This window comes from Gavialis gangeticus, unplaced genomic scaffold, assembly GCF_001723915.1.
Source record: "Gavialis gangeticus isolate Ggan-Ray unplaced genomic scaffold, GavGan_comp1, whole genome shotgun sequence".
Classification (NCBI taxonomy): domain Eukaryota; kingdom Metazoa; phylum Chordata; order Crocodylia; family Gavialidae; genus Gavialis; species Gavialis gangeticus.
Window position 1 is genome coordinate 10,457,747 of NW_017729022.1, and position 25,093 is coordinate 10,482,839.

General features: G+C 42.6%; 1 protein-coding gene across 5 annotated transcripts in view; it reads left to right on the top strand.

Moving 5' to 3' along the window:
* CNTN1 (contactin 1) overlaps positions 1-25,093 on the top strand; it is a 615,999-nt gene that overhangs the window by 332,292 nt on the left and 258,614 nt on the right. The window contains exons 1-2 of one of the 5 annotated variants that reach the window (XM_019514587.1): positions 21,890-21,900; positions 22,185-22,187. The exons of the other annotated variants lie outside the window; for them this stretch is intronic. The gene's annotated coding sequence lies outside the window, so the exon portion shown is untranslated. Of the gene's footprint in view, positions 1-21,889; positions 21,901-22,184; positions 22,188-25,093 lie in introns of those variants that run through there. 5 annotated transcript variants of the gene reach the window in all.

Genomic DNA, 25,093 nt, shown 5'->3' on the forward strand with positions numbered 1-25,093 from the left:
GACCCACCTTTTGAGCAGTGGGGGTGGGAAGTTAGGGGCACCAGCAGGGCGAGGAGGCTGTGGGGGGGGAGGGGAGGGACACCAGCAGGGCTGGGGGGACCTTTTGTTTAATAATGGATTTTGGGAGTTTTAACAGAATTTTCACAGCCCACAAGTGAATAGGAATTATGTTAATACATATCTGGCAGGAGAAGTGGAAGAAAAACCATCAATTCTGTTATGCAAAGCATTCAGAAGGGCAAAATTTCAGTGTACCTGCCAAGGAGAGGTCCATTGACAGTCCCTTTTTGGCACACTCCCTTGCAGCTGGGTTCTACAAGTATTTAAGTTGGGCCTACTTGCTTTAACTGTCAGTTTAAAAAAAAAAAGGATTTTAGAATATAAAGTCTTACTCTGTCTCTAATATGTTCCTGCATTTATCTCCAAGCCATGTCACCGCATAGCATACATGCTGGAGGCATTTTTGGACAACTAATTTTTATAAACCACAAATATTGTTTAAATAATGCCAAATATTTCTATTCTGTATGCTAAGAATCAGGAATTATAGACAATTTAGCAAGTAGTGAGGTAATCACATCTGTTTACTTACAAGAAAATTGATGATGTTGTAAGGGCAGCCTTTGTAAGTGATTTGCACCAAATATTTAGTTTAATTCAATTGGTATCTTTCGGGATTCCTGTATAATGAAAAGCAATGGGCAGATCAGCACAAGGGGTAAAGCAGCAAAGCTCCATTGACTTCCATCTCCAGTGAACTAGGAAAATTTGTAACAGCTTAGGTTCTGCTTCTACGTGATCAGAGCAATATAAATCCCTTATCACCAATATAAATTACTGGTGTTAGAAATCCCAATTTTTGCAATTATTTATTGTCATCTGAAAATGGAGGAAGTTCATTATAATGCAGGTTTAGGAACTGAATCCTAAGGAATTACTGACTATACTATCTGAATTTGTTATTGTTTAATGCTTCCATATGCCATCACTTACATGTTCTCAAAGTACTCAGATTTTATATCCAATACAGCTAGAAGATAAGCTGTTGACAAGAAATTGGTGATTTTCAGTTGTTTCCCATCACTGTTTTTTAACATCTAGATTAAGTCAAATCTAATGTGTTACACTATATATTACAAAATGTAAAATACCATGTGCACTGTCATGTTGTTGCAAGCCCTAAGTGAAAGAAGGAAGTTTCTTCTCTTGAACTACTGTCCACCACAAATTGAATACCTTTTTTGCTGTGAGGTATCACATATATTAAATGGTATATACTGGACCTGTAGACACATACACTGTACTGTAGAGTTGACTAATAGCTCTGTAGTAAAGTGTCACTGTCTACATGTGCACCAGTATTAGAGTGCAGTAGATTAATTAACTACACCCTAAAACAGTACTGTTGGGGGCAGTACTACCTTACGGCATACCTACTTACTGCACCAAAGAGCATGTGTAGATGATGACCAGGGCTGGATGGGGCACAAGAGTGCAAAAGTGTGGGGGCTGCCTGCCACACAACCCTGCACTTTAGCACCCTTGTGTCCCAGCTAGCCACTCCACTGCCTGACACCAGCACCCAGAGCCTGGGGCTGACTCCGCAAAGTCCCTGCCATCCCAGGGCTCCTCTGCCCTGGCTCTAACTGCTGCAGTCCCAGGCACAGCTGCAGCAGTTTGAGCATCTACACATGCCATTAGGGCACTGTGATAAACGCTGGCACAAACTGCACAAGTGTTTATCACGGCGCCTTAATGGCCCATGTAGATGCATCCACTGAATATACTAAATTGCAACTGACTGTATTGCACCCATCAGTAGTCTGTACTGTTTACATGGCATTGCTCATTCACTTGATGTACTGGGAAGGGCAAAATTTTAAAAAAGGTTTTGTCATAGAAAATAGCATGTCTAGTCCCTTACCTTCAGACCTATGTAGCAACACTATTATCTTTGCTCTGAGAGTATATATTTTTAAGAAGACCAAAGTTTATAGAAGCTGAGCATCTCATCTCTGCCCTCTATTTTTTTTTTTAAATAGTATAGGGCAGAGATTGGGAAACTTTTGAATGGAATAAATTGCAGCAAATTTAGCTATATATAGTAGACAGCACGTGGTTAAGTCAAGTCACCATGTTCCCCCTTGTTTCTTTTCACCCATTGACACACAGACTACTGCCCTTCTTTCCTCCAAGTGGGAGCACTTAACCTGCTCTCCTCTATTCTTACCAGCTAGGCGCTGAACAATGTAGCAGTGTTAATGCCTAGTTTACTGGAATAATGTATTGGAATAACTTGCCAGTGGCAAAGCACGTTTTGTTAAAATACCAAGAACTTACAAACCAAACTCAGCCTTTGTGCACATTTTTATCAAATGCAATGCATACATAGAGGAGTGGAGTAAAGGGGCAAAGGGAGAAAAAATAACTACAAATAAAATATATCTTACTATATAGCATTTTTATCACTATTACAAGTATAATGCTGTAATCTTGTCCCATGGCATTAAGCTTTCAATTAAATGGAAAACAAACTTACTGTGTTCCCTCACTTGTATCACTTAGCTTACTATCCCTTCCTTCCAAGATGGTCAGTTTTTTATTTGATATACTTTCCTACCATCTGCTCCCCCTCTTTTCCTCCCTTTTAGGAAAGATTAGAATCAACTGAAACCATGATCAGGTGCTCTCTTTTAAAAGACAATTTAGGCACTTTCAGACTTTTTTAAAATCCTTTACCTATTGAAAAGAGAGAAGAGGCCCCTTTTCCTCCCACCCAATACCTGGCAGGAGGTAGGACAGGGTGATACTTTCAAGACTAACTGGTTCAGAGTCATAAGTTTTTGTAGGTGTTAGCAGGTGTTCTACACAGTAGATAATTTAACTACAAAGGATAGGGGAAGGGGACACTGCAGAGTGAGCTGAAGGTGGGCTAACTAGGTCAATAAATTGTCCCGCAATGGGCAAACTTCCCATTCCCAGATTCTCCTGGCCCTTCAGCCAGGAAGAGTTGGAAGCTGGGGCCAGCACCACTAGTGGCCTGGAGCAGCAGGGACACAGGGTGTTGTTCTGGACAGCTCTGCCTCTGTGTGTGAACCTGTGCTTGTGTGTGCATTGTGCTGCTTTTTGGTTCTTGTTTTTGCTACTGGGAAATCTCTGCCCAGGGCATGCTTTAACATTCACCGCATGTGGTTTGTGGTGCCACAAAGAGATTTGCAGTACAACAAAACGCACACCCCTGCATGTCTGGAAGCAGCCATAGGGAGCAGCTAGTCACAGATAGGAAACAACTAAATCACTGCACATGAGCACACATGTACTTTGTTATTCATAGAATCATTTCTATGATTCATTGTCAGTCTGAGAGCAAGAGAGGAAAAGAGAAAAATGTTCCCTTTTTCATCCCCATCACCTCAAAGCAATGGACCTAAATTCAGAAGATAAGGGGAACTGCAGTATTTTACATACTAAAAGAGCATTTCCTCAATTCTGGGTCAATTGCTTGAAAAAAAACTTTAAAATAAAACTAGGAATTTTTCATAGCAGCCTTAAGAACAAGGTCCTTATTCAGCATAGCATGACTCCAGTTTCAAGCCAGTATGATTCTATACACAATGGGTGTATCTATACAAGATATTTACTGTGCAGTAGACTAGTTAGCTGCAGAGTAAACATCTTGGTGTCTACACGTGCATCCCTATTAGGCTGGAGTAAATTATTTTACTATGCAGCAGGATAGCACTTGCAATAGCGCACATGCAGACACTGCCCTGGCTGATTGGGGTACTAGAGTGTTTCAATGTGAGGGTTGACTGTTGGCTAGCCTTGTGCTGAAGCACCCCTGTGCCCCAGGCAATCCCTCCACAGCATGTTGCGCTTGTGGGGAGTAGCCCCAGACTGGCGGGATGACCCCTAGGGGCTTCTGCCAGCTGGGGCTGCTCCATGCTGGTTCAACATACTGTGGTCCCAAGCATATGTTCAAATGGCAATAAACTCTTGAGTTCACAGCTCTGGAGTTGATTGCTCCTGGGTGCACATTCAAACAGTGCACCTGGGAACAATAAACTCCAGGGCAATAAACTCTAGATTATATTGCTTTGCATTAATTGCATGTGTAGATGCACCCAGCATGGAGTAACCCAATACTGAATTAGGCTAGCTTTTGTAAACATTTTTCAAATAATACTTAAATTTTTTGTGATTGCACTGGCTGACAATTCAGGCAATAGCCTGGAGCCATGACTGCCTTGGTTCATAAGAGAGGAAGAATAACCAATATATTGTTTGTTTAGTCTGATAACAGCTTTCACCAGTATATTAATACTGGAACAGCAAATGACTGCATACAGGCCTTTTGATCTACATTAAAGAGAGGGAGAATTAAAGATATCATAAAAATGAAAACTGTAAGATTCATGAAGTGACTCCAAAGCAAGAGATTTGATGAATTCAGAGGCTATTGATTATTTAAGCCTTTCTATTTAGTTCTTTTACTGAAATGTCTTATTGACTCTGTGTATTTGCAATCTGTTAATCTTCTCTAGTCTTTGCCAACCTAACTGATAAATTTTCCTAAGCCCTTTCCAGAGAAGGAACCTGCATACTTTTTTCTCATGTTTCCTTTTAGGAAAGGCCTTGCTGTTTGGGTTACCTGGTAAAATCACTAGAGGGGCCAGTGTGGCATATTGAACTAACTGCCAGTTGCACCTGCCTCACAAGTAGGAAAGTTCCTCCACCCCCTGAATGTCCTTTCCAAACTGTACTTCCCTCTCCCAAAGGTGGGGCTGTGATTATCTCCAAAATGTATTTGTAACTTGGGGACCCATCTGTGGAGAAGTGTGGCTGTGAAAAATACTTGGAGGTCATGGGGGGCTATCACCTGACCATAAGTCCTCAGTGTGTTGCTGCAGCCAAAATGATTCATAGGAGCCTCATGTCTAAACAAGAGAATATCAAATAAAAATCTAGAGATTATATTACCTCCATATTCAGTACTGGTGCCACTGCTGGTTGAACACAGTTTCTATTTCTGGTGCCTACCTTTTAAAAAATTCAAAAAATTGGAGAGGGTTCAGAAGTGTCATGGGAATAATGAAAGAATTGAAAAAGTGCCTCATAGCAAGAGCCTCAATGGATTTAGCATGGTTAGTTTATTCAAAGAAAAAGGTAAAAAAATGATTTGATCAGTCTATTGGGACTCACCTCTGGAAGAAAAGTTGTACAGTAGAGTACTCTTTGATCTACAAGACAAATGTAAAACAAGAGCCAATGGCTGTTAGCTGATGCAAGACAAATTCTAGAAATAAGGTGCAAATTTTTAACATTGAGTAATTAGTCACTAGACCAGGTTACCAAGGTTTGCAGTAGATTCTGTATCACAGGAAAACTCAAAAGTCAAAAATGGATGTTTAAGTAAAAAAAACAAATCCGTGCTGTAGCTCAACACATAATGGACTCGGAACAGGAATTCATTCAGGGAAGTTCTGTTGTCAGTGTTATGCAGGAAGTCAGGGCAGCTGATCACGGTGTTCCTTTCTGGTCTTAAAATCTCTGAATGACATATGGAGAACTGGACTTAAAGGTGATTTGCTCAGTTCTGGGAATCTCTTTAGCCACATGTAGATTGTCAAAAAGGGTAATTCCTCTTTGAGACTAAACTGGGGGATTGACTCCCCTGGGTGTTTGCATTAGTGAGCACAATGTTTTACTTGTACTTTGTTAACCTGTCATTCTTGTTTCTCATTTCTTCATGCATTTAGATAGAGAAATATATATATTTTAGTGTGACTCAACCAATATGTTCAGCTAATTCTCACCAAACGGGACTGTTGATAGCTAACTGAGATGTTCCCATTGGCTACCCAGTAATCTTTTCATACATTTATGTATTTCCAGTTTCCCTGAACTGCTAATAGATTTTAGAGTAGATTCTTACTGCCAGATGACTTTCAAATGAAAATTTAACATGCATCTTGTTTTCTGTAGAGATTTAAACATGAGATATATTAGAGTGTTCTACGTTCATCATTTCAGGGTTTGGACTCAGCAAAAAAATTTGATAATGTAAAAGAAATAACTTGTATGCAAATACAGAGCATAGATGCATTTTAATTATTATTTGTTTTAAATAGGTTCTAACTTGATAAGCTCTAAAGTAGCTTTAAAGCTTTAAATATCAAGGTGGAAATATTCAAAGATAAGGTCTTTGACTTATTTATTTCTTAAATATTAAATGTACTGCACATTCTTTGGTTTAAGACAAATGGTGATATTGGATCAGAAGATGTACCAATCTATTTCTGATCTAGTGAAATGATAAAAGAATGTCGGTTGTTACAGTCTTTTCAGATATTTTTTGTTAAGATTTTGGGATGAAATCTCTTAAATTGGTGAGATGATGTCACCTTAAGACCTGATAAGACCATGTCAGTCTTCTCAAGGGTGCTCACTGTTCTATATTTTTAATATTTTGAGGGGTGGTTCTCAGGTTTTCAGTTTCTTTCATAGCAAATCACCAAACATTTTTAAATTGATCATTTAAATGGGTTCTTTATCAGAATTTATGTTAGCTACAGATCACCTAACTTGAACCTGACTGGAGTCATGCAGCTTGATTCTGCATGGCATCTGCTTTGCCAAAGGCATTGGAAAAAGGTACTGTAAAGCAGAGTAAGCAAAGATTTGACTAGCCTCCCTAGGTGTTTTTACATGTGCTCTGAGGGTGGTGTGGGAGTGCTTTAACTAGAACGGTTCTGAGACCTGCTCTAATTAAAGTGCCTGCAGCGTTTCTTCTGTCAGCATCTTCATGCTTCAGAGTGCCCACAGGGCACTTTAACTAAAGCTTTTTCGACAAGCTTTAGTTAAAGTACCCCCATCACCATTTTGAAGCACGGTGATGCTGATAGACAAGATGTGGAGGCTGCTGGAGGTGTTCTAATTAGCATGATCCAGCAGACTCAATTAATCGAATCTGCCCCTATATGTTGTAATTACAGCACTTTGGAGCAGCCTTCCTGTGTGTCTATAGGCAGCTTCTGAATCTAAAATATATGAGCAGTGCTGTGCCAGGAAGATTGTTATCTTGCTTCTTGATTCCAGTTCCAATTTGTATGGCAGGAGAATGGAGTTGACTGCAACATCTTTATAGATTCATAGAATTTAAAGCTAAAAGGAGCATTAGATCATTTAGTATGATTTCATATGCCATTTCCCTATAATGAGCCTCATAACTTGTGTTTAGCTAAGTCGTATATTCCAAAAAGGAAATCAGACTTGATTTGAAGATCTTATGAGATGGAAAATCTTCTACATCCCTTGGTAGTTTTGTTTCCAACCATTAAAAAGTGATGCTTCATTTCCAGTTTGAATTTGTCATACTTCTCCTTCTAGCCAATAGTTCTTATTAGGCCTTGTTCAACCAAGAAGCCGTTTAGCACTGTGTGCACTGTGTGGTGATATTTATGCACTAAGATCAAGTTATCTCTCAGTCTTCTGTTTGCTCAGCTAAACATTGAGGTTTGTAAATTTCTTAGTTTAAGACATTTTCTTCAGTCCTCTGTTAATTTTGGTATCTCTTCACTCTATCATTCCCATTTTTAACCATCCTTTATACTTGTATATGGACACCAGTACTAGATACAGCGTGCCCATGTCAGTCTCACTAATGCCACGTAAAAGATACATTTTTCTCCATTGTAATCCTATTCTTGAGTATCTTAGGGCATCCACAATTTACGTTTACCTTTTTAAGCCCTAGCATTGCCCTGGGGTTCAACTGAGAACCCCAGGTTCTCTCTATAGCTGTTGCTTGTACTTGTTTTTTCAAGATATATACATTTATATTTGGATGTATTAAGATGCATCTTATTTGAATGGGCCCTGCTCTCTCAGCAAGCTAGATAGTTTTGTGCAATTTCCCTGTCCCCCTTATTTTATACCACTATGTTAGTCTTTGTCATTTGGGCTAGGGACAGAAATTACACATAAATCAGTATAAGTGACTGGAAACTGGTTCAGATTTGTAATACAACAGAAGTTCAGTGCAAATAAGCTGCTTTTAAAATAGCCAAAACCTGAATAGATAAACCTGGATGGACATAGTATCAGATTTAACTGATTTAGGTTAAATCAGTTTATTGAACTTCTGTACCAGATCCCTACCAGATTCAAATTAACTCACAGTCCTCCAACTTCCCAGGATGTTTTGTACTTCCCCCACAATCCCCCCTCACAGAGTGGGTGGGCTAGTCTTGGCCTAAGCTGTCTGGTCCAGCTGAGCAGGGATGCATGCTCTAGCACCCCTCCGCTTCTGACATGGGCTACTTGTGAGGCCCAACTCAGGCCCAACCCAAAGAAGCTTCTGGGAAATGGACAATCTGACACCCTGAAGAGGGGGTTAGTTTTGTGGAACCCAGAGGCCATGAGGGAATGACCTAATGCATCTGCTGCAGTTTGCTGATAAAGAGGAAAAAAGGGGGAACTGCCCTAGGCCAACTTAGGAAGTCCCAGGCCTAATGAAGTGCAAGACTAGCAATTCAAATTTAGAAAATAACAGCTTGCAAAATGAGATAATGGCTTGGCTTTAATCCCAGAAAGGGCAGTGAGGCTAAAAATGAACCCCCCTTCTGGGGGAGATAAGCAGTAAGGGGAAAGGTATGAAAAGTGTAAGAGTCGGGTCCCGGGTGGAACTACTTCGGGGAGGACAAGGCTGAGGACCTGATAAAGGAGGTAGTCTCGCCACCCTGGACGCAGGTTGGGGTTCCCAAGACCTATCAGGTAATAACAGGGGATAGGGTGTGGAGTGCCTTTCCTCCAGCCCCACACACTTGCAGCTCAGAGGCTTGTTATAATATTCTCTGTGTGTGTTATTGATTTTTCTTTGCAATAAAGAGTGACATTTGGGTTTTACCTGGCGTGTGACTTGTGGGTTAATCACCTACCCCTGTTGGGAAGGGAGGGAGCCCCTAACACCACTGCAGGCATGTGGCTGCATTTCTGGTATCAAAAGTGAATGTCTGTTCACTTGCTTATCAGTTCAATCTATGCAGTTTAGACTAACCTGCAAAGATTGAATCTATTCAGTGTCAGGATTTTGACTGTCTGTACTTAGCCTTACAGATGTTATCAGTGCTGATTTTTACTTTCAGATCATTGCAGAAAATGACTGCAAAAGACATATTGTCTATCTGAAGATATCACTCCTGTTAAAGTTTCCTTTTCTATTTACTGTGTGAGAATGTGAGTATTTATATGCATGTCAGTATGCGTAAGCACCAGTAAAGTCCCCATGAGGAATGTGCAGTAAAAAAGTCCCAGAGTTTTAAACTCTGTAAAATTTGTTCTCATAAATAGATACATTCACTTACATTTGCATTGTGGTTTAAAAGTCCACCCAAATTTAAAATAGTGATAAGCTGTTAAACAAGAGCTGATAAGCTTCTACTTAGCAGAGTGTTCTTTTAAGGCCTATGTTATAATACCTCTGTGGGAGTGAGGGAAGGAAATGGTTAGCCAGCACAATAAAACTGCAGTCAAAGGTAGAAGTTTTATAATTGACTCTGTGCTTGTGGTTTAAATTATTTGGTTTCAACAGCAAAATATTGAACCAGTTTCGAGGTAATTCAGTTTATTTGGGTAAAATTCATTATTTGCAGCTTACAACCAAATGGACAATTACCTCTTTAGATTCCTTAGAATTTAAAAGGATTGATTATTTGTCATATTGATTCAATTATTTAACTAATATATTTTAATTCCAGTCTAATATTGATGTTAACTTGCAGTTTAACTTTGATTTGATTGCCATATTGCTTCATTCTTAAGGTTTCCTGTTATGTTTTCTTGTTTCTACTGTAGTTCAGTAGGTTTAATAACATGTATCCAACGTATGCTGAGTCATAAAAATAATGCAGGTCTGCTACCATTGAGGACCTGCATGAACATCAGCATTTCATTCTAAAAGCCTTAATTTTACTTCCTTTGGTTGTCACAAAAGACATATACCTTTTCTTTTTTAAGCTTATTTGATATTAGGACAAAAATACGGCTTTGCTCAGAAAGAACAAATAATGATGATACAAAATTAATTCCCGTAGAACTCCTGATTAATTTTCTAGTATGGTCCCAATGATTTTTCATAAGAATCAGTCTCATAAAGTACTGAGTACTCTGGGATGATTTAGCAAAAGTATACAAGCATATTCATAACTCTCACTGACATAGGGTTAAGCACATACTTAAGTGCCTAGCTGCCCTGAGTCTGGAATGAAAGTCCATTGCTAATGTAGATCTAAGATCTGTATTTATCTCCCCCTTCCCACTTTGTTCATGGTGTGCAGTGAATTGGTATTTCCTAGGATTAAGATGGCTATGTGTCTTCCAAGATTCCATTGATTTCTTTAAAACAATCTGCACTGCTGGAATATGTGCTTTTGAGTATTATATCCACATTTCTTGTCAACCATTTGGCATCTAGCATAGTACCATTTGGTAGGTTTACTGTGCATCTGATTCTGATCTCGTTTCTAGTAAATAGTGTAAATCAAGAATGAAATGTAGATACAAGGTAAAAGAATCACCCAGAAATGATTGCTCAGTACTTGACATCTTCCACAATAACATTTTCCCTTTTGTTCCTCTGTATGTTTAGCTTCCTCATACATACTGTTCTAGAAAGGTCCATTCAGGGGCAACTTGTAGGGGGTGCACGCAGGTACACATACACCCCCTGTGCGTGGCAGTGCACCCCCTACAAAAAGGCACCACCAACATTGTCGATGGTGTCTGCAGGCAGTTGCTGCTCGTCACCCTGCCACCGGCACCACCAGCGGCGTCTGTGGGTGGTCTGCAATCCCTGGTGGCCGCCGCCAACCCTTGGTCAGCGCTCAACCCCCACCCCACCCTGACAGCTCACCCACTCACTGCTGCTGTGCTCCCACTGCTGCACTCCCACCGCCACCATGCCTCCCCAGCCACCAAGGGCACAGGTCGTTCATGGGTCCATTGTTGACATGTGCCATTGCTGTTCCTGAATCAGCCAGAGATTTAACTGGGGAAGTGTGGATCACTGAAACAGCACAGAAGGGGTGGAATTCTAGAATTTTTAAATTCCTAGTGCTTCTCACTGGTGATTCTGCCAAATAAATCCAGGTTCCTAAATTAAGAGAAATTATAATATACATAGCATATGTGTGCAGTAGAGAAATAAAAAATAAAACCATTGTGCCTTTGCTAAAATTAATGTAACAGCTCATAATGAAATTCAGGACTTATTTATTGTCAAATTTGAGGCCTTTAAAACAGCAGTCTTCAGTCAAGCCTTGAGTTCACAAATACTGTCATTATTTAATGTTTGGCCTTTTATGTGTGACCAAGTATTTCTCTTTAGCAAATGAGAAAAGTGTTGGTTTTTTGCAATCCATGTTTATGTATGTATTGTTCTTAGATCCATATGATCTTAACTCTGCTATTTTGTCCATCTTGCATTTACTGACTTCAGTGAGTAGATTTGCTGATCTTTTTAACACCTGTCACATGGCTTAGCAAAGAATTTAGCTATATAAGAGAACTCTGAATTTTTATGAGATATTCAGTATATAGTTAATATGGTGATTCAGGTGGTTTACATACAAAAATTAAGGAGTATACTGTAATATTTTGAGGGATAGAATGCCTGAAGCTGTGTTGTTACAATGATTTACTTGGCAAATGCAAATGAAAGAAGAAAATGTCATATGAATGCTGTAATTACCAATATTAGTCACTTTCTAATTGCATTTTCCAGAGGTACGCATTCTGGTCTGTTAAATAAATCCAAAGAGACTATTGAAGTCAATAGAAATTGTCCCTTTGGGAAAACTAAGAGTGATGTTTGGTCTGTTACTCTCATTTTAACTTCACTCTAATTCAGGGGCAACCTTACATAAATTAAATGTGAAAACTACCATACTTGTCTCTATTGCAGTGCTTCCCAAACTTTTCCTCAGTATGACCCCATTTATGTCCCTGTTTTCTCAGTATGACCCCATTTCCTTAGCATGGCCATTCACTCCCAACCTGCAGCCCCCCACCACCCCCAGGTGCCCCTCACTTCTCACCCACAGTGCCCTGGCCATGCCAGTGCCACCCCCAGGTGCCCCTCACTCCCCACCCACAGCTCTCCTGGCCCTGCCAGTACCACTCACTCCCCACCCACAGCCCCAGGGCCCTGCCAGTGTCTCTTACTCCCCACCCTCCCAGCCCTGCTAGTGCCATCACTTGCGACCCAGAGCCCCCTGCCACTGGGAGCCCCCAGCTGCCAGGGCTAAGGGACCAGGGCCAGAGCCCACAGCCCCCTGACTGCGCAGTCAGGAGCACCAAAGCCCTGGCTGCCACCCATTGGAGGTGGCAGCTGCTGTGGCCAGAGTGGAGTGCAGAGCCCATTTCCCCCTACTCCCATTGGGGGAGGATGTCAGAGTGGAGCCTATGAGGGTGGGTATGCAGGCTGCTCACTGTGGGCTCAGGGCTCCCCACCCTTCTACCCTTCTCCTGGGGCCTCTACGACCCAGCGCATGGGACCCAGCATGAGAGGGTGAGGAGGCTCTGTGCCACTGCTGGGAGCCCGACACCAACCACATTGCCATGGCAAGGCACCCCTACCTGCCTGGCAGCAGCAATGATGTGGAGTTGTGCCCCCAACTGCTGCCAGGTGGGCAGGGGGCACCTCACCATGGTGGCATAGCTGGCATGGGGTTCCTAGCAGTGACACCAAGTCTCCCTGCTCTGCTCTGTCACAGAGGCCCTGGGGGGAGGGCAGCAAGGCAAGAAGCCCCAGGCCCACAGCAGAAAGCCTGCATCTGCCCCCGCTCCATGCACAAATCTGGGTGGGGGGCACATGCCCCACCATGTTTCCATCCCTGGGAGTGCGCAACCGCGTTTTTTATTGTTGTGGCCCCAAGTGAAGTTGCAACCCCAAGATTGGGAACCACTGTGCACCCATCAGGCCTTGAACATCCGGTCACGTGCTACGCAACCCTGGATGTATAGGGGTGTCCGCTGATCTGTCCCTGAGATCCTGCTGAGTGGATGTTTCCCCCCACTTTGGGGTAGTCTTTTCCTCAATCTCACCTGCCACGACTTTGTGTCTTACTCCAGTGGTGGGGTCCGACTGCCGGGGTTCTCAAGCTTCTGGGACCTCTGGACGGTGATCTTCCATGAGTTCCTGATGATGTTTGGCCAGATCTCCGACTGGTGGTGCCCCATGTCCTCCTATAGAGATGGACAATAGGCCACCTGGGCTCACCCCGTACTCTACCTACCGGGTCCCACAACCGTCTAGTTCTCCTTGAGGTTTTCATGGTTTAGCCAACACTAGGGGCTCTCTCTAGGCTGTACCTAACAACCTCTACAAAAGTGGGAAACAGAAAGAGACAAAAAAAAAAAAACACAACACCACCAATACCAGATAGGCTCCTGGGTTGCTTAGGATGTGCCTACTGGCCTCTTACCACCTGAGCCCACAGCCTACTCCACTACAATAGGACCAGACCTCTAAAGCCCCTAACTGGCCCGGCTCTAGGTCTTCCCTGTCTTGCCAGCTACCGCATCCTCCCCTCCATTCTTCTCCCAGCCTGTGGGTTTGCTGGGTTTTCTCTAGCCACGTCTTCTCCCCCGTCCCCCACTGGGTGACTCAGCATTGCTGGAGCCCATCTTCTGCAGCCCCTCTCACTGTTTAGGCTCTTCGTCTCCCACCTGGGGTATCTCCTTCCACCTGGTGTGGTGTCCTGTGTTCTGCCGTCCTCCCCTGTTCTTTGAGGGCACTTCCCGTCATCCCACTCCTTCTGTTCTGCTCGGTCTTCCCGTCTGAGTCCTCTGTTGGAATAGGGTGCCTCCTCTTCTCCCCTGTCTGTGCCGCCGCCGGTGTCTTCCCGCGACAGACTTCAAGGCGTCTTCCCACACAGTGGGAGGCAGTCCTGCCCCCTATTACCCCTGATGGGGGTCCCGGGAATGACTTTCCCACTGGCGACCTTCCGGATCCCTCCCCTGGTTCCTTGCCCGCGGCTCCTTTTATCTTCCCGTCCGGCTCCCATCACCCCTGTTATCAGCTGGCCGCAGCTTTAAAAAGGCACAGCTAATGAGCTGCTCGGGTCCCTCTGCCATTTCCAGTTTTGCCACAGCTCTGGCTACAGGTAAGGGATTTTTTGTTTTTTTCTGTCTCCCTTCATCTTCCCCGGCAGTTCCTGACCCCAGGGTTCTCCCCTGGCCCCTCGGGGTCTATCCCTTGATTCCTCCCCGTGACACATTGCTCTATTGTTTAGTTGGAGAAACTGAATATGTGAAGTGCATAAGGAGACTTGAACATGCAAGAGGAGACCAGAGAAGGATAAACACTCCCAAAAAGAAGAAAGTAATTCTGCAATTAGAATGGATTTTTGTAAATGGGTTACTTAAAAGCAGAGTACTTAAACATTCTTAGGGCCTGGGAAGACAAACTAGCTGACCCAAAGGAAAAGGAAGCAGTGACTTGCTGATACACTAAGGGTGCATCAACACATGTTGCTATGGCAATGTTGTTACTCCACTATGATTTAGTACTTCCTTTTGGAAGTACTAAATCACGGTGGAGTAATAGCTTGTACTATGTCGTACATGCAGTGCATGATTATTTTGAGCAGCTACTTGGCCATAGTGGTGCGCTATACCAGGGGAGCACATCACTATGGTGAAGTAGCTGCTGGTCATGTGTAGGCAACCCCAGATGCTACGTTGCAATAGTCTCATTGGTAGATGTGACCTAAGAGTACATACAGATTCTTGGGGTGGTTAGATCATGTTAAAAACAGCCAACCAATCTAATTTAGTTTACAGTGGTGTGGATCTTACACCTAGATACGTAGTTAGGTGAATCTAACTGTAAATGAAGCAGAAGTTCAGGAAGTTTAGATCAGTTTAAAATAGCTGCCCAGTCTAAGTTAACTGTACCTCTGAGGTAGTCTCACTTAGATCAGGTCCTGCGAGACTGATCTAATTAAACTTCAGTACCATTCCCAGCACAGCCTCAGGACTGGGAAAGCCCATCTGTTAGCTGCAGCCCTGGAACTGTGTTTTTACTATGTCCTTCCTGGTACCAGGCTACTTTTAATCCCCTGGCCTCTCAGACTCTCCCAGACCTCACCAACCCCCTTACAGACCCTATTACCACCCCCCTTGTCCCTCCCGCACACCCCACTTGCCCCATTTGAGCTCTCTAATCACCCCTTTTGGACTCCTCCTGCTCCCACAGTCCCTCTTGTGGATGCCTCTTGCCTCCATGATTCTATCTCATGGACCCCTCTTGCCCACCCCATCCCCCTGGGAGCCTGCTTGCTCCCCTGATCCTCTGAAGGTCCTCACTAGCCTTCCCATCCAGACTTTCCTTAGATCAGGTGGCCATTTTAACTTGATTTAACCTCCCCCTAACCACCCTGAATGTCTTTAGTACCCGAGGATGTCTGAAAGACAGGGAATACATTGATTTCACAATTGTAGCAGGATGATGCAAAGATGCTCCCCTTCCTTAAAACTTGGGCCTCCCATCTCTAATGCTAGAATCAGGAACTGGGAAACTAGGCCAACTTCTCTTTGGAAGCTTAAAAGATGATCTTTATCACCATATTATTATTTCTCACAGAAAACACTTACATAAACCTAAAAATTAAAAACACAGAAGCAAAGAAACAAACCCTGAAAATTATTATTCTTAGCCAAAAGCTGAGAAGCAGGCATTGACTGGGCATAGTATGAATGAATTATGATATAAATAAGGAAGATATTTAAAAATGCCTGTTTTTTCACATAGACTTTTGAGGATTTTAGCCTATAATAGGCAACGGAATTCATGACACTAGAATTCTCTGCAGCTCTGTAAAATACTGGGTAACAGCTACAACCACCATCTTATAATGTGTATAGCATTCCAAGTATTTTCGAAGTAAAGGTGTTACTAAAATGCAAATTAAAAATAAATAACCTGTATATTTTAAAAGTGGACATATCTTCTAGTAAACACTATTTGTATTTGATTTGTTCACATTATAAATTGCTCCTGAAATAGAGTTACTTCTCTGTCAGAAAATGAATTCAGTGTTTTGTAAATCTTTAATTGAGAGCTGTACATTCTGAATTAGCACATGAGAACTCCTGGTATTTACTTAAAAATTCAAAGCACTGTGCAAAATGGAGCTCTTTCAGGGTGTCACAGTATGATCTTGCATTCCATATCTGATAAATATGATTATTTTGTTTCATGGATATGTCAGCCTGTTAGGTTGATCAGTATTTTTAGAATAGTGCCTATAAATGGATATGCCTTTATCTAGCAGAATATCTGTTGCCCTACAATATCTCAAACTACTTAAAATTATTTTGTTGGTAGAAAATCTCACGCTGATGTTATTTTGACAACTAAAGAGGAAGCATGATGGGTTTTTCACGTCTGACTTGCCTAATCCATATTTAACTGCATATAGAAATGTAATTTTTTGTCATGGCACTTTAAAACTCAAAGAAAAATCCATAAAATTCAGTCCTGCAAACTGATGAGACCCTGTTTGTCTATTTTGTATGCCCTCATCTTATACTTTAATATTCGCAGAAACCTCACAAAAATCAGATCCTTGGTTTAGATTCTTCCTACATGTTTAAGCAGTGAATAGCATAGCATAGTATAGTGTCTAAGTATACAATTTACAGCTAACAAGCTTTTTTTTCTCTTTTAGCCTTATTTATAGGCTGATTAATTGCTTAGGCTCTTAAATTTTGACATGTGTGCAAGCATGAAATAGATTATTCATATATTTTCAACTTGAGTCTCAGTGCTTGATGATTTTCATTTTTAATTCTCTAATCCCTCTTCAGACACTTTGCCAATATCAAATTATAAAAAGACAAAATACTTGACTGCTAACTTTTTATCAAATAAACATTTTTTTGACAATGAAAATATGTGTACAATAATATATGATGGATTTTCATGGTAGATTTCTAATATAAGTTCTTTTTTGGCCTCAGTGTACATCATACATTTCACAGACATTCAGTAATAGAATTCTTGTTGTTTTATGCTAAGTAGCACTTATCTTTTAGTAGCAATCTTGGGTATAACATGTTTAAGGGTATGCTCACATCATTCACTTAATGACCATATCCAGTTTTAACAGGAAATTAAAAACCAAACAAATAAACACACAATCGTTTGAGCATATTGCCTTACAAGTTCCCTCTTTCTCATATCTAGAATGTCAGATACCTGGGATAAAGAAAACATTTGTTAAAGAATAAAATTCCTTTAATTGTTTTAGATAATAAAAGTCATAAACCTAGAACTTTAAAACTAGCACAAGCGGACGTAAGTGAGGATTTACTAGAACGGCATATAAGGTAGCTCACCAGCTAGATTATAGACACTAGTAGCCCAGTTGGAAGGTGGGAGACTTCAAACTGGCCCTCCTGCTCTACAGTTTTCAAGAAAGTTTGGCAGATTCTAACAATTGTAATTCAAGTGCAAGTGACTGATTTTCACACCTACTGGGATGAATCTGGTAGCAGAAGCAGCTCAAACTTTAATACAATTTTCTGCCCTGCCCAGGGGTAATCTCTTCTGGTTGGGTGCCTTCCCCACTTCTCTTGCCCAAGAGAGAGGGAGGCCCAATCAAAGCTCTGCAGGCTGAAGGCAATACTCTCCCCTCTTCCTCTGTGAGAAGAGGAAAGAGCAACTCACATTATTAGAGGGAGTTAGGAGTGGAAAGTGCCTGGCAACTTTTAAGATCACCACCGTCCCATTCCCTCCTTTGAAAAAATGGGTCAGTTTCTTTTCTGGTTCTGTCCCAACCCTTCTGGTTCTCCAAGCCTGGAACACCAGAAGATCTGCTTAGGGGAGTAAACAAGAAAGAAGTCCTGTAGCTTCCGGAGGAGCAGAAGTACTGTGAGCATGCAAGGGCAAATATGGGGCTATGGAGGCAGAACTGACATATGGATGGGGGCTCAGGTGATGCGGGTGCTCCACAGTTTGCAGTTAATTACTTTAGGGCTGAGAGAAATGCAGAGATGGGACGTGGGGACATGGGATTGCTTAAATAGATTTTTTTGGATTTGGGTGGAGGAAGCTGGGTACCCCACACAATCAACTATGCCAGGGAGTGGTCCTGCACAAGTACTAAAATTAGCATGTTATATCTGGGAGAGTTAACAGCATAGAAACCACCACACTACCATTGCAGCACACCGAGGAAAAGTCTTACAACTTCAATTCCATGGAGCAATTTGGAACTTGGTGAGGGTATTTGCCTTTGTGTGGACAGTATGACCCCTGCTATTCCTATGGAAAAAGTAAAGTACCAGGTTTTTTGGCGTATTGCTTGATTTCTGATACTCTGCAGAAGCTTAGCATATGTTTACAGACTTGTTTGAGTTTGGTAGCTAGATTCTCCAGACGTTCTGTGCGCACTGGTTATGCCTCAGCTGACAACTGTAGGAAATTTTCCCATTGTAGCTACTTCAGACTGCTATTGGCCACTGTCGAACACAGTACTGGGAATAAGAGCAAGAACAGTGGTTTTCTAGTTTCAGTACTCCTGCTGGTATCTAGACAGAGGAAGAAGCAGAAGGGACAATGTATGATAGTGTAATTAAAGACTTCATTAAAACTTGTACATACAAGAAGCCAAGCTAAAGGTTGCACAGTAACCCTCTTCTGGCATTTCCTACCTTAAATGCTTGGCTTCGATTGCTTAATATTCTTTTAACGTGTTTTCATGTGCATCATAGTATGCAGTCTTGTCATTTTTTACTACTTCAGGGGTGGGCAATTATTTCAGTTGGAGGGCCACTTAAGTTTTGGTGAGCTGTCAAGAGCTGCAAGGGTACCCCCACCCCTTGACAGGCGCGCTGCCCCCTGGGGTGTGGGTGCATATGTGATTTATGGTGGGGGGTGGGATTGTGTGTGGGGGCTATGGTAGGGTGTGCAGTTGTGGGGGGGTAGGGGTGTGTGTGGGGACTTTAGGAGGGTGTGGAGGTGTGCTGGGGGTATGGTGGGAGATGGGGAACCGGCCTCACCTGTCCTGTCCTGGCTTCAGTGTGCAGTTTATTGCTGCAAGGCCAGGACCCATATGGGGTGGCACTGGGCCAGCCTGGCCTGTCCTGGCATAATGCAGTTCCAACTGTGAGGCCAGGACCTTCATCGTGTAACATGGAGCCAGCTCAGCCTGTCCTTCCCCTCCCAGCAACATGCAATTCCCAGCTGCAGGGCTGGGACCCACACAGCGCAGCACAGAGCCATCCTGAGTCAGCCCCTCCCCTCCACTCCCCTCCATGCTGTGTAGGTCCTGGCCTTGCAGCCAGGAACCACATGCTGCTGGGAGGGGATGGGACGGGACAGGACGCACATGGCTGGCATGGAGCCATGAATGCCACCTGCCCCTGGCAGCTGGGGGACACAGCAAGCTCCCACAGGTGGTGGCAGTGCTGTTGGCAGCAGGACCATGGCAGTGTCAAACGGGGAGCTCCTGCAGGTGGCCATGGCGCTGTCAGCCATGGGGAGGGGCAGCGAGCACTGACTGGCAGTTGGCGACCACCTGCAGATGCTGCCGGCAGTGTCAGCGGTGGCCAGCAGTGATCATAGAATGCCCGCAGATGCCACCAGCAATACCGGTAGCAAGCAGGGGGGTGGTGAGTGGTGACTACCCGCAGGCACTGCTGGCAGTGTCACCAGCACCTTTTTGCAGGAGGTGCACAGCCACGCTCAGGGGGTGCACATGCACCTGTGTGCACCCCCTATGCATCGCCAGTGCATGGAGCCAACCCATCCCAGCTGCACCACGTGGTTTCTGGCTGCCAGGCCAGGACCTGCACAGTGCGGCCTAGAGCTGGCCTGGCCCAGCCAGGCCTGTTGGCACGCTAGAGTGCCGAAATCTGGGAAGTCCCACGCAATCTGGGTGGGCTAGCTCTCTCCCTCAATGTGGTATTCCTGGTACTTTCTCTTGGAGCAGCACATGGAAGCACAGAGCCAGATTCCCACAAGCTAGCCCCTCCCCCCCCACACACACACATTCATACCTGAATTTCAGCTGTTGGATAAGGGAGGATCTGGGGAACAGCCACATGGTCACCGGGGCAGAAGCTTTGGCTAGCCAGAATTTTCTGGGGGGTGGGGGCAGGGTGGGGCAAAGCAGGGCAGTGTTGGATTGGTTCGTTGCAACCAGAGCTCCAGCTGCTTGCTGCTGCAGCTTGTTCCTTGTGCTACTGGCACCTTGCCGGCTTTCAGACAGGCAGCCACTAGCAGGTAATAATTGTCTAAATTTTAGAGGGGTCCCATGGGACAGATGTGGCCCATGGGCCATATTTTGCCTGCCCTTGTACTACTTCATTGGCATTAGCTTTTTGGTTTATAAAGGAACAAAAGATCAGATACCAGCCATTGAAGAGTATGTTTCTGTTTATCTCAGTAAGTGTTATATCAAGCCCTGAAACCATTTAAATAGCTGTGGCTTTATGCTTATCACAGCTATATATTTTTATAGTATAAGGGGCAAGGTTCCACTGTGTATTCATTTGTAACAAATGGAGTTTTTTTTATGGCAACCACTGAATCTCCTAATGCTGATTCCAGTTGAAATGTTCCATGACATATGGTGCCAGAGATTCACATATGGTCACAACAGCGAAGGTGATTAATTAATCTAATATCTGATTTTAAAAGAGAAAGAATTCTCTTGACTAAAACTTTTGCGTTCAGTTTTTAAGGTACTTGCTACAGATTGTACGTAAGTGTAATGAAAAAACCATTTTTTTCCGTTAACATGGCATGATAGATTTCAAATATTTGCCAGATATAGTCATTTTGACTCAACATTTCATCCAAAGGCTGTTCAAATGGCACAGGCTCTCTCACACCAATGCATCTCTCTCAGTTAACTGAACAGTAAGGAACATATTTATTTATATAATGTGGCCCAGAGGTTATATTGCAGCTGGAACATATGCATGACACTTATTCATTTATATCTAGCAAACTGTAATAACTTTCAAAACTTCTATAATTACAAAGCTATGGAGAAAGTTTGTTATGTTAGTTATTTGTTTCTTCTTAGAACCCTATATAAAACATCATCATTTAAACTTTTGAATGTTCAAAGTACAACAAAGTCTAACAATTAATTAATCCATGAATACTAATTTTTCTACCAAGTCCAATGGAATTCAAGATTTTAAGTAATCTGATTATTTTCAGTATTCTGCCTTATGATACAAAATCACGTATTTCAGTAATGCCTACTTAGAATTTCCAATTAATTTCTTAAACCTTAAAACCAAAAAGCACAAATAACATATTATTCCAAAGTCAACTAGAGAATTCTAGTAAACATTGAATTGATTTTCCCTTTTTCTCCTATTTGCAGCTGCCTGCTAGTCTAATTCGTATTGTTTATTCACAGGATGAAAGAGATGTTTTCAAGCATTCTCAACAGATGCAAGTGATTGATGTAAAAAAAGTGACTCTGGCTTAAAGAGTTGCTAGGAAACATGTAGTTTGAACATGAAATCCCCCACTGAGCTTGTCCTTAGCTGTACAGTAAAAAAGTAGAGGCCATAGGAATAAAATGTAAACTTTTTATATAGAAATAAATCTATTTATGAATGTATTCAAGCCACTTCATAGCACAGCAGTAATGTTTTCATAAAATTCTCTATGAGAATTACAAGTAAAATAAAGATGTGCTTAAAATCACCAATGCAATGCTGTACTCATTTTCTGTTTTAAAACAATAATAGACGCAAACCTTCAAATGGTAGAAACCAAAAATAACCCAAATTTATTGACAGAGCTGAACTTTTGGTAACCGTTTGTACGTTGCAATATGAACCCTTCCCCAACAGAAATGTTTACTTGTATGAAAAAGTGTCCAGTTTTTAGAAATGAATATGCCTTTTCCTTCAACCTTCGTGTTTTCCTTGATATATTCAGTCTTTTGCTCTTTTTGCAGCTTCCAATATATGTTTGAATAAAATATGAGTGTCTGGGATTCTGAGTTAAATGACTGGGCTTTGTTGAGTACTGCAGAAGAGTAGACTCAGGCTAAAGTTATTTGAAGTCAAATTGTGCTTGTTTGTGAAGGGCACCAAAATAATTGCTGAGAGGATTTGTATAGTAAAGTCCTACCCCCCAGAAAAAGAAGGTTGTTTAGTTTGATCGCTGTTTGAGTTTGCTGAAATTGTTAGTTAAAATGCAATCAAGCAGGAAAACCTGAAAGAGAATCTTAATAGTTTGATCTATAGTTGTACAGCCAGTGTGAATGATCTTGTCCTTATTCACCTTAAGGGTATGTGTAGACATTTTTGGGACCTGATCTACAATCACTTTTTTGTTTAACTACTAACCACTCGGGCCTTAACTGGGATACTTCCCTAGTCCATTAAATACAAGAATGGGTTCCTGGCATTTACTGGCTTCTTGTGTTGGGGATTGTATTGTCTCAACATAGTGGTATAGCTGAGACTGGATGTGCAGGCTGCACTCATAAGCCTAGGCCCTTTTTGCTGTTTCACAGCTGTAGCATTTTGGGCTGAACTCTAGCCGTATGTTCAGCTGGCAGATTTGGGCCAGGGTGAAGCCCTGGCACTTCTTGTTGTTTGTCCAAGTCTCAGTGCTGTATAGGCCTGGCCAGCTTTTTGCCACCCAGTCCAGGCCCAGTGAAATAGGCCTGGGCTTTATTTTGTCCTTTTGTCATGTGATTGGGCACTAGTTGTAATTCAGGCCCAAGCCAAGATAGGCCAGCTCCCCGCTTTTGTTGTTTCATAGCTGCTAGGTCTCAGCATAGCAGTGTAGCCGAGACTAAGTGTCCAGGTCACAGCCAAATAGTCCTGGTGCTCTTTTGTTGTATGTTCAGGCCCTGGTGCAGGACAGGCTTGAGCTTCCCCTTTTATTGTTTTACAGCTGTTGTGTCTCAGCATAGCAGTATTGCTGAGCCCTTCTGTATGTTTGCTGCATGTTGGTGGAAGCGAAGATCAGTGCTACAGCTTCTCAGGGAGCAATGAGGGACCCTTTGCAATGCAGAAGTTCCTGTGGTCTCTAGCAGCTCCCTGTGGCACAGTGGACCCGTGGAGCAGCTCATAGGACTCTCTGGTGTGGGACCCCCTCTCCAGCCCATTGCCAAAGGGCAGATATAGGGGTGCAGGCCCCCAGAACTACCCACTGGGGAGCCCCAAGTCCCAGACTGCCTGGGTATGGGTAAAGCCTCCCCAAGCAGGTGCCACCTATAGACCTTGTTTTGTAGTTTATAGTGTTTTAAAATTATAGTTAGTGTTTACTTTTGTTTTTTCTTTAATCTTTGTAGTAAATTTGGATTTTGTGTTTACACTACTTGCGAGGGAAGGGTTGTTGGTTTTATTGGATGCACTGGTGATTCATTTAGTGTTTCCCAGGTAGTTTGGATGGGGGTTCGGATCAAGATGAAAAATATTTAGTACCCCAAAATTGAACCCAGTCCTTCTTGCTGCTGACAGGTGCTTAGCAGAAGAGTTGCATATATATACATATATATTCCCCCCCCCCAAATTATATACACGCTACAAATCTACCCGTCTTTAAAATCAAAAACACAGTTACAGAATCATACACCCATTACAATTCCTGCTCCTGTGCACCCACGCTCCCACATATGTGTTACAGAACTCACACCCACACACCCATCCACATTCCCTTCACCATTTCAATTATACTGTACCTTTGTTTCTTCTCTTAGTCTCTAGACTTTAGTCTTAGTTCATATTGCTGTTGGCAGTGCTGTCACTTTCATTATCTCTTTCATCATTGCTGTTGCTGTCGCTGTTGATATCACTCAACCTACTTGATTCACTTTCTTCCTCATCGTTAATACTTTCTTCCCCAGAGGGAGGTCCTTGAATAGCGTGTACCAATGGTATCTCTACCAGATGATGTTTCCTGCCTCTTCTCTGTCTTCTTCTACCATTTTCTGGTAGTAGGACTGCACCTAACTCAGTCCTATTTTCACACAGTCCTTGACAGAGCTTTGTGTGCCAGTACATCAGGAGGTTCCTGGTCTTCTGCAGGGTGGTCCTGATGCAGGAGACAAACTGGTTGAAGCGGGCTGTCAGGGACTCCTGTTGTTTGGTAAGGTGCCCTTCTTAGGTGAACTCCTTAGATTGTCCTAACTCTAGTTAGGTGGATGGATCTAAGAAGAGCATCTGCACGTACCCTAAGAAAAAGTAAACCATGTGAAAAGGGACTTAGAAATCCCCTTGCTCCTAACATGGTGATTCAATATGATATTTCCGTACACTTAGGCAACACCTCATTACCTAAGCACATTTCGAATACAGTATAATCTCATAAATCCGGCATGCTCAGGACTGAGCACCTGCTAGAAATTTGACAATTCCAAATTTTTGAAACCAGAGCAGCAGCCGGTCGGGGAGTGCGGGGCGAGGGGGGGAGGGTAGTGACAGCCAGTCCCAGACCAGCGGCTGCTCATGAAGCAGTGGTGCGGGGTGGTGGATGGCGGTGGCAGCTGTCACGTGCCAGCTTCCCCATCTGTGTCTGAGAGAGTGGAGGGGGAAGCTTAAAAAGTGCCAGATTTTTGAGCATTCCAGATTTTTCATATCTGGATTTATGGGGTTATACTGTAATTCTTTTTGAAGCTCAATGCCTCAAAAATTACTTTAAAAATACCAAGGTATATCAACAATTAATTTTTAGAGTGATATCTTGTACTCACCAGGCATTATGAATGTCCTTCCCAGAATGGCAATAAGAATTTTGAATGGCAATACAAACTGTCCCTTAATTACAGTGGCATTAACTAACTGCAGTCATAACAAAGATGTGTTGCCATAATAAAACCAATGGGAGGAAAAAAAACAATGTGAATACAGTACAACAGGAGGCTTTCAGTGCAAGAAAGAGAAATATGGCATCCTATTATCATTTAATGTCTCTGAGAAAGAGTGGGATTACAAAAAGAAAAGGAAAAAAGGAGGGGAGAAATCAAAATAGAAAATCTAGGCCTCAGACAGGGCAGAGAAAATCATAGTTTCATAGTTTCATAGTTTCTAGGGTCGGAAG